A 10,225-nucleotide genomic window follows, 5' to 3' on the forward strand; every position below is an offset into this window, starting at 1 on the left:
ATGGCAAGGTTAAGCACATAAGCACCTTTTCAGTGTAATTTTTCAACAACTCTCATTATTGGGATGTTCCCAAACAGTGCAAATGTTTTGGGTAATACTGACATCCAATGCTTAAATTAGAACCTAAATTTTATCATTTAAGTCTGTTTACATTGACCAAGACCATTAGATTAAAATTCAGAACTTCGGTAAAAACTTTGAAATATTCCTTCTAATGCAGAGCTTTGCACAGAGCAGAGGCTGTTTCTGGCAGGTATCATTCACACTAGCAGCTCTGTGAAAGATTACACTGTTAGTTTGGTTTCTATCTGCTGTGGCTTCTGTCCTGTTGCTCACTGCCCAGCAAAGAAATTTCTCCATGGACTCAACGTGTGATCATTGGTACAGGTGGGGACTACTTTTGATTAGGGGTGATTGTATTTTTTCTTCAACTTCTGTCCAAATTTGTCACCGTGGTTTGTGCTAATTGTAATGACAAGCACAAGGAAGTCAAAAGGCAAAACTCCAGAAGATAGTAAAACAGAAAATATTAAAGAGAGATAATTGAGAAAAGCAGAAGGAACAAGCTAGTAGAAATGAATGTGATGAGAAATATAAGCAGAACATTGATGTAGGACTTCCACTAGAAGGACAATGAGCTTTTAATTAAGATGTGGCAGAAATTCAAGAAGTACAGATGACAGATCAAACCAAGATGAAGCTGATTGTCTTTCCACTGCAGTAATAAAATTAAGAAGCAATGAAGTTACAATAACATTTTCTGATTATCTGAATTAAAGGGACTTTCAGCAACTCTCTGACATACTGAACTGATTATGCTTCTAATTTAGGGACTGTGGAATGTTTTAGCATAACTTTGCTCAGATAAAAACTTGGAATCTGTCTCTTCCAGCCTTATGCAGTGAAGTAAAGGAGGCTAAAAAGAGCAGTCTTTGTACAATTTTATCAGGGAATGCTTTCAGTATTTCTCCCCAACCATTGCAATGTGTCAGCAGCATAACTTATTTTCCTAGTTACTTGAGTAATAATCCCATTATTTCTCTGTGTGTGTGTTCTCAAAATAAACATGACTTGGCAAAAGTTTCCATTGTGTCTTCATTTTGAAGCCTGTAGACAGTAAAGCTGGCTAATAATATTTGAGCCTATTAGAGAAAGGACATAATAGAAAAGAAAAAAATATGGTTTAGTCCTCTTGTGGCTTCTTAAATGACTATTAGAAGCAAATTCATTTAGAAAAAGTGTCCTTGTATGTAACTAAAAATATGAATGCATAATTAGGTCTTATTTCTGTCAGTTTCATAAGGGAAATAAATGTTCTAGTACCAGGAAAATAATCTTTCAATTTAAAGTATAGTTCTTAACAAATAGTCTTGAACTGAGCATCATGCTGTCATTTTCTTGATAAGACAGTGTCTCAGTTCTCCTAACCTGATCATTCAAAATAAAATAGCTTCAGGGAGGACAATATTTCTGCTGTTTTTGTGATGTAAACTCAGCTGGTTTTCATATTTTTTAAAAATTTAAGCCTAGGCCCAGACCCACTGCCTGGAAACAGGAAGTATGCATCTGTATACCATATTGATGCCAGTTTGAAGGGATTATTTTATTTTCCATTATCTTGTCTTCCACTTTAAAATGAGATTTGAGACCATGTCCTTCAGCTGGACAAGTTTCACAAGAGGCTCTGGATGAGCTGTGTAACGAGCTCAGCAGTGGGTGGAATTTAGTAAAGGTAGCTAAGATGTGCCAGTCTTGACAGGAATGAGTCAGGTGGACAAAATGTGTGTGCCCAACCTGTTCCTTGTGAAATGAAGTGCAAGGGGAAAAAAATAATTTCTTAAGAAAGGATATTCTCAAACACATCTTCACTGGCAAGAAGCTAGGGCAAGGTAATTTTAAGGAGTAACAATGTGCTTTGGTCATGAAGTGATAAAAAATATCTCTTAGTAGCCAGGATGCTTTGAACATTTCAGTAAAATGTTCTTATTTTGACCACACTGGTGTCTGTAAACATGAGCAGCTGCAGGGCAGAAAGGGTGGGTGATCTGTGTCTCTCTGTAACCACACCCTTATGCAGCAATGACTTGTACAGAAGAAAAAAAATCAGCTACTCCTAGAATCACTGCCTGTTTCTGGGGTAAATAATAAAGAGGTTTTTTTTATCATATTGCAGCAGGTATCAGAATAAACCAGTTTTTTCCCTTCTAAACATAGATAGGAAAAAAACCTATTGATTACATAGCAATATCATCATCATTGCTTTTTTATACTCCTCTTTAATTCTGCTATACTTCTACATTTTGCAAGATCAAGTAAATGTGATTATCTCCTGCAACACTTACTCTATATTTTTAGTATAAAAATTTGCCTATCAATTTCAAATACTGAAGATTCAGAGAGATTGTCAGCACCTGAGGTGAGCTGTCAAATTGTTTAATAAGAATGATTCAAAACATCAGCATGGGTTTTTCTGGTTTGGTATTTTTTGCATTTTTTTACATTTCCCATTTTTATTTATCTATGGAAAATCTTTTTATGGAATAAAATCTAAGAAAAAAATATAGATATTTATGTAGACTTGAAGCATAAATATGTATATATAAAGAAGACAAACTTATTTTGCTACATTAAAATTCACAGCAGTGAAAATATGCATAGCAGCATTACAAATCCAAGACTGTCAGTTCTCTTAAGGAGAGATTTCTAATGCAATTTTCTCAAAAACAAAAGCAAAATCAAAGATGTTTTATGGCAAACAAACATTGCAGATTGACATCCTGGGTGTCCTTATCACACTAAGGAAGAAAAATTATTCTGGCTTTGCTAGTAAGATGGAAAACCAGCCTTGGGAAGTTATGCTTGGTCTGTTCAGTGCTAGGAAGAGGAAAACTTTGAGCACTGTCCAAAGCAATGTATGTAGGAATGCATTTTTAAAATGTTTCTGCAGAAGAGTTTTGTGTACCCCACCAGAAGACCTGTTTAATCTTAACTTTCTCCTCTTCAGCAGTGTGATCAATAAGCAAGCCAAACAAATAGAGAAAGGAGTGTTGTTCATGGATGGTTTTGCTTTTCAGTCAGATTGAATCAAGGCATCCCTGAGCTGTAATGGGTTCGTGACATCTGAAAAATATTGGGAAAGAAATACAAACATGCTATGAAACTTCAATTTGAAAACAGTAATAAGGGTTCGGGTTGGAGGTTTTTTGCATTTGATGTCGTGCGGAGGTGGCGGTGTGTGTATGAATAAAACCTCTTCTAACCCATAAAGGAATCTCCAATTTAAGTAACTTATGTGGTTTTTGGGGGGTTTTTTAGGGTTTTTTGGGGGGGGGGTTTGGTTTGGTTTTGTTTGTTTGTTTGTTTTCTGTTTTGGTTTGGGGTTTTTTTGCATAGCTCCTTACAGCAAAGAATCAAAATGAAGAAAGAAGTAGGGAGGAAACTCATGTGCTACAAAGATTTCGCGAAACACCTAAAATGCCTAAACTTCAGTGCAAATATAGAGAGTTATTTTCATTATATCTCCAAAAGAAAAAACAGTTTATTGAGATAAAAAAAAATTTTGTGTCTAACTTATTCCAAAATACTGCTGCAACTAGGAAAGTGTCATGGTGATAGGGGAAAAAATGTTACTGTAGCACAGAGGATTCAAATATTATTCTTACAGCAAAGCATAACAAAGGCTGTAGATGAGTACAATATTTCCATATTATTGCAGATTTATAAATAATATGTATTTGTTATTTTAGGTATGTAGGACTCCCACCACTGGCTGGTAATTCTGCTTCTTGGAGGTTTTTCCTGAAGGAGAACTGGTTCACAGCAGTGCAAAAGGGTCAAGTGTCAGAACACACAGGAATAGGTCTGACATTATGAAAGCTGAGCAATGTACCATGAGGTACTTCAGGTAAATCTTGACAAGACTTAGTGGGGAAAAAAGAAGAACTCTGAAGAACTGTTAATTGCCATTTACCTTGGAGTCTAGGAGATCCACAGTGTTGGCTTGGTAAGGTGTTTATCCCTTCTGCCTGGGCAGAACTGAGAGTGTATCTTAAGATTTTGATTGATTTTCCTTCTAGGAAACACAAGGGGAAGAAGAAGGAAAGAAAAGGGGAAAACCCACCTTCCTAAATTTTTTAGACAGAATATATTCAAAATCAATAGAAAAAAATATTGTTGTTGCTGCTATTGGCTAACTAAGAAACTGAAACAAATGAAAGCTAACACATATAAGAGAAGGCTGTTTACATTTTTTTTCTTTAGAAAAGAGAGGCACCTGCAAAAGAAAAGGCATTCCCAGGTAAAATATGAGCCAAAATTCAAAATGCCATCAGAAGAAAGATGTCTAACTATTAAGTTTTAATGTGCCCTTTCTCACCCCAAAACATCTCAAGAAATGTATACGTTAAGCTGCTGGCTCTTGCTTCTAAACTTTTTCGAGTCATAGACTCCCAGGTGTGTTCCTCTGCAGGATTTTCCAGTTCAATAGCTTTCAAATTGTTTAGTTCCATATAAAACATGAATTTTAAATATGTGTAAATTAAAAGTGCTCTTACGGTGAAAAACATTGACTTCAGCAGATTCTCATGAGTGGAACATGAGCAATTATCAGAACAACAGCATTCTTGCTGAGAGTCTGCCTTAAACATCCCTATTTCTGATTTTCTCCTGCATTCGTCTTTGCCCAAAATTGACTTATCTCATGAGCTAATCTTTTTGTTTGCTTGGTTTTGTTTCTAGGCATGGAGTTTGAATTAAGATAATTTAAGAAGATGTAGGCATTTAGGAGGACTGGAGAAGTGTGTGGGGTTTATTTGACTTAGGTGCAAATAGGGTTTTTAAAACACAGTGTTGTTTGTTGAGCTTCTAACTAATTGTTTGATAGGAAAGCATTAAAGAACCATCTGTTGAAGAAACAGCATTTTAAAGATGAAAGCTCATAATGCAAGTCTTAACAAAGAGGGAAATGTGTGAAATAAGCCTTCTTATATGATTCAAGAGAAAGGAGACATTTCCTAGGGAAATTTAAAATGTTGCAGGCTCAGAGGCCAAAGCAATTTGGGGTGCAATCTTTGAGAAGAAGTGACTTTCCTCTCCTCTCATGGTTTAAATCAATTAAATGAAGGGATATAAAATGAATGGTCATAGTCTCTTTCAAAGACTTCAAATAAATCATCCTGTTAGGTGGCACTCCTTCAGATTTCATTTTACCTCTGGCCCTACCTCATTTTCTCAATTACACAGTACATCAAGTTCCATTTTTAGACTATCATAGAAGACATATATAAGCACTCAAAATTCAAAAGTTTCTTATTGCCTTATACTTTTCAGATGTCTCTTACATGAAAAGTTCCTTTATTGCAAAATATATAAATACTTGTGTCTTTATGGTAAGAGAATAAAGATCAGTATCCATAATATTATTTACTTAGAATAATTTATCTAATGATTATTACAAAGAAAAGTACATTATATGTCTCACTCTTTTCTTTTTAAAGGAATGATTGAATTTTTGACTGTGGTATAGAATAGCTGTGCTATAACGCTTGAAAAAACTATAGAATTACATATAGATATTAAAAATTCTAAATTTCTGCAAATCAGGGACAAGTCCTCTAATAATGAGACTTCTTATCTAATCCCTCTCTTATTTAATTAATAAAATCAAATCAGTAAATCTAAACAACAACTTCAAAATTCAGCTCTAGGTGTATAACACTATGTATTAGCAAACAATGGTAAAAGTGGTAACATTCAAGTAAAAGAAAAGGGAGGACAACTTAGTGATGTTGAATACACCTTTAAAAGGATCTTCTCTCTGTTGATGGCTGAGCATCATGATAATGAGGCATGATAAACATGATAATGAGGGCACACTGAAGACATTCAGTGATTTTGCTGTCACTAAAACTACCAATACAAAGTAAATAAGACATCATCTGCAATACAAAATGACAACGATTAATTAAAGATATGCTCTTTGTGCACATTTTAGTCTTATTCAAGATCTAATATAATATTTTTAATTTTACCACCCACCACCCCTCTAAACTAAACAGTCACAACTCCTCTGAGATAAATAGAATTCACAATAGAGCTCTAATATTTTTATATTAATGCAAATCTACCTTACCTGTCGGCCATAAAGTGACACAGAAATCCAGGCAGCCAGGTATTTTATTGCTTTTATGCAATTTCATAATTTCAAAGTGTTTATTTTGAAGTGCTGAATAATTGCAAAATCTTTTGTACAGGTTATTTATTAAGGTGAAATGATGGGGGGAGGATTACTTATACCCAAAACAAAGAAGAAATTCCTGGCACATCCCATTCTTTTCTGATGTGACATTTAACAATGTTTGATTGCTGGGCTTAAATGGCCAAAGTTATTTATGTAGCTAGATATTATTATTATTATTATTGCCTTTGGCTTCAAATTAAAAATTAATTCACAGGCATCATTACTGCATAGTCCTTTGAATATACTCTAAGGTCTTCCAGCTGCATAAGCTTTAGCATTCTACCCTAGCACCTGTCACAATGCATCAGTCTCACAACTGCACTTTATTTAGACATTTATTTCAGAAATTGTATCCATGAATTTTTGTTTGTGGCTGTTTGAATTCAGCTCACAAACTGGGATTCTGCTACACCTTGTGCTCAAGGAAATTAACATCTGAACAATATTTGTTTGTTGATCTACAGAGTGATTCATTACAAGCTCTGAATCAGTTACTTCTGGGAAGGCTCCACATTGTTAAAGTGTGCCTTGCAGTGAGTAGAACTGCTGAGATAATTACAATTTGAAACTTGAAACTTTAAGGTTACTTCAGTACAAACAGGGAGCTGAGGTTTGGAGGCATTTATGTGAATCCATGAATAATTAGAAAGGCTCATATGCATATGCAATTGAATTTATTAAGAAAAAAAAATGCTTAATATCATCAGGAAGGTAACTGGGAAATAATTTTGTCTCCATTATGCTAGGTAAGTAATGAACCAATAATCTTGTTCTCCCAGACCATTATATGTGTCTGTCTCCCAACATGTTTGCACCTGTTTTGCAATATTGTTCTGGATGTACCTTGGATCACCAGAAAACTGAAAAAGATAAAAAATAGAGATTTCCTAAGATGGAAGATGGTATAACTATTACTAGATTAGGTTTTTTTACTTCAGTAAAAAACAAAAAATTCTTTTTCCTGCCTCATAACTACAGTAGAATTTTCTTAATTGGTTTTGAGAGTTTTCTAAAACTCCCTTTCTCATAGATGGAATTTCTTAGATTTTAGTCTTTTATAGAAAGATATTCTGATAAAACTGTTAGATGCTAAGTTGAAGTTATATTAAGAAATTCATAAACTGGTGTTACACAAATGTATTTCTATTTATTTTCCCCGGGTCTCTAAAATAATTTCTAATGAAAAAAAATAGGGCAGCTATAATAAAGAAAAAAAATCTTTACAAAACGAATAGTTCAAAAAATAGTTCAAGCCTAAGTTTTTAATTGTAAATTTCAAGTCTGATTCCCATCTGTTTAAATTCCATATTGTGTCACACAAACTGATTTGCAGACAAGGTTATTTGTGATGCTGCATTAGGATGTACAAAGAGCAGTGTGATGGGCTCTGAGCTCTTCCATCTCTGGGGCAGGGTTTGTAAGGAGGCCCTGAGGTTCATCTGGCAGGAGCCAGCAATGGGGGAAACCTTCTCAGTAGTTATTTCACCCTTTCTGGAAAACTTTCTTTCTTCAGCATGTTACTGACTTGCTTATTTCTACTGGCAAAACCTAGGCCTGTAAATGTTATTTCACTGGGTGAATATTCTAGCTACTAAAAGTTGTTCTCTCTAAATAACTACAAATTTTATGTGCAGGAAGTGAAAGTGAGTCTTCTCAAAATAATTCTTCTTTCACCCTCTTCAGTGAATCCATCCACAAAGAACCTCATACTGAAATGATGGGGAATGGAGCCCAAATTGCCATAGTAGGTAATTCCTAAATTGCTGCCTTTGGGGATCTCTTTTTCCACTACGTAGCCACGTGGTGCATTTTTAGGAGACCGAGTAGACCGATCCTACCCTTTCAAACATAAAAAAAGAGGAGATTTTCCACTATTTTTATAAATATGTTGCAGTTAGGAAGCATGTATGATTTAGTTTCAAATGCTGCTGGTAGAATTGGCGGTTTAAATGAAATGTTTGTTTAACTTACTAGACTAAAGGACACAGTATTTCATTTCACTCTGTGAGACAGAAAAATACTTTATTTAATCATTGTACCAAAAAGTGTAGCCTGCTGGAAAGGTAAACTTGCAAGAGATAATAAAGATTTTACTGCAGTTCTGTGAAAATATAATGCTTGAGTCTAAAGATAGAGATTGTAGCTTTTTCAGAGAAAACTTTGTATAAATTCTGTATGTTGATTTTGAGTCTATTCATTACTAATTTATTTCTATAAGTTAATGCACTATGAATAAACAAAACAGGACCAGAAGCTCTGGTTCTATCTAGCAGACATCTTGGGACCATAGAGGAGAAGAGGAACAAAACCAGAGATACTGAACAGAGACCTTTAATGTGGGCATAAAGTGCTAAACAAGCTGAATAAATCTAAATATAAGAGAGGGCTGACAAGAAGATCCTAAACAAACAGGTGAGTTAAATTGAATTTATGCTCCAATGTTCTTCAATTATCAGTTCATTGATCTTGAAAACTAAGGCCTTCTCAGAGAGAAGGAGGATTACCACATATCTTTGTAACAGCAGATTATTTTATTCATGATAATCTCTTCAGTTGTTAGAAATGGGAATTAACAAAAACGTGTTAGCATTAAATTCAGAAATAGTTAATAACATTAGCAGACTACTTCTGCATTTTGGCAGGTGTAGGAAAATCTGCATGTTCATGGATTTTTTTTCTTCTCAAATTAAAATGAAATGTTTTGGCAACTTGACCAACCCTATTTCTAGTTTCTTTCTTGTCATAAATCCTCCATTCTTCTCAAACCATTCTCCTGACTTTCCTCTTGTAAACTAAATTCCTTATGCAATTTCCTTATGTTACCACATATTTTTAACCCTCTAGATCCAACCTAGATTACCCTAAATTCTCCTCAGTGAGCTTTCTGCTGCAGTCACCAGGAAAATGAGAGCTTGGAACTGTCATGAATGCAGAATTTGGATTTGCTCAGTTTGGCCAAAACGTAATAGAACAGTGCACATGTGCAGGAGTGTTTGACAAGGATAAAATGAAGCCATTGACACACTTTGCTTGTAGGGCTGATCTGCTGAAATATCTTAGAGGTTTTCAAAATGAGAGAAATAAGTTCGAGTACATGGGAAACCATTTGCAGAGTTCTGGATGCAGGTGTTGAAATACCAAGGTAAGTCCTGGCCAGCCCTTGTACCACCCGGTGCTACCAGACATTCCTGTGTGAGGGATCTGGGGCCTCCAAAACCTTTTATGTTCACTCTCTGCAGTAATCTATGCAAGGGAATTAAAAAAAAAAAAAAAAAAAAAAAAAAAACAGAAAAATGCAAAAGAAACATATCAGAAGCCTGACTTTGCAGGTCTCACATTATTTAATTAGGATAAGGATATTTCTGTGGAAGGGGACAGAGAGACTGGTCTGGAATGGGCAGCTCTGAACATTTCTCAGAGAATCCCATTGAGAAAGGGTCAAGCCTCAGTGGGCCCTGTGTTTCCTGATGGTTGGTTTCAATGTTTCTCTGTGGTTACCACAGTGACATCGTTTTGTTGTGGTTTACTAGGGAAAGTGACTTGTTCTTGATCCCAATTATTCACGTTGCATTAGTTTCTGTTTCCTCTTTTCTTTATTTGTTTAAAATTAAATTGAAGAAATAAATATTTCATGAACGTTTTAATTTAATTGTGCAAAGGAATACAGAAAGCAAGAACAAAAACAAAATGCAAACTATCCTCTTTTCTTTATTTGTTTAAAATTAAATTGAAGAAATAAATATTTCATGAACGTTTTAATTTAATTGTGCAAAGGAATACAGAAAGCAAGAACCAAAAACAAAATGCATACCAAACAACAATTTTGGATTACTTTTCCAGAATATGAGGGAAATTCAAAACTCAGAATTATAATGGGTCCATTCAAAGATATTTTTTTAATGCAAAATAGAGGAAAAAAGCAAATGTTGGCAGAGGTGCTTGTCCAAGCCACTGCAACCTGCATCAGTTTAATAGTTTCTCCTTTAC

This window comes from Molothrus aeneus, chromosome 4 (genome assembly GCF_037042795.1).
Source record: "Molothrus aeneus isolate 106 chromosome 4, BPBGC_Maene_1.0, whole genome shotgun sequence".
NCBI classification, from domain to species: Eukaryota; Metazoa; Chordata; class Aves; order Passeriformes; family Icteridae; genus Molothrus; species Molothrus aeneus.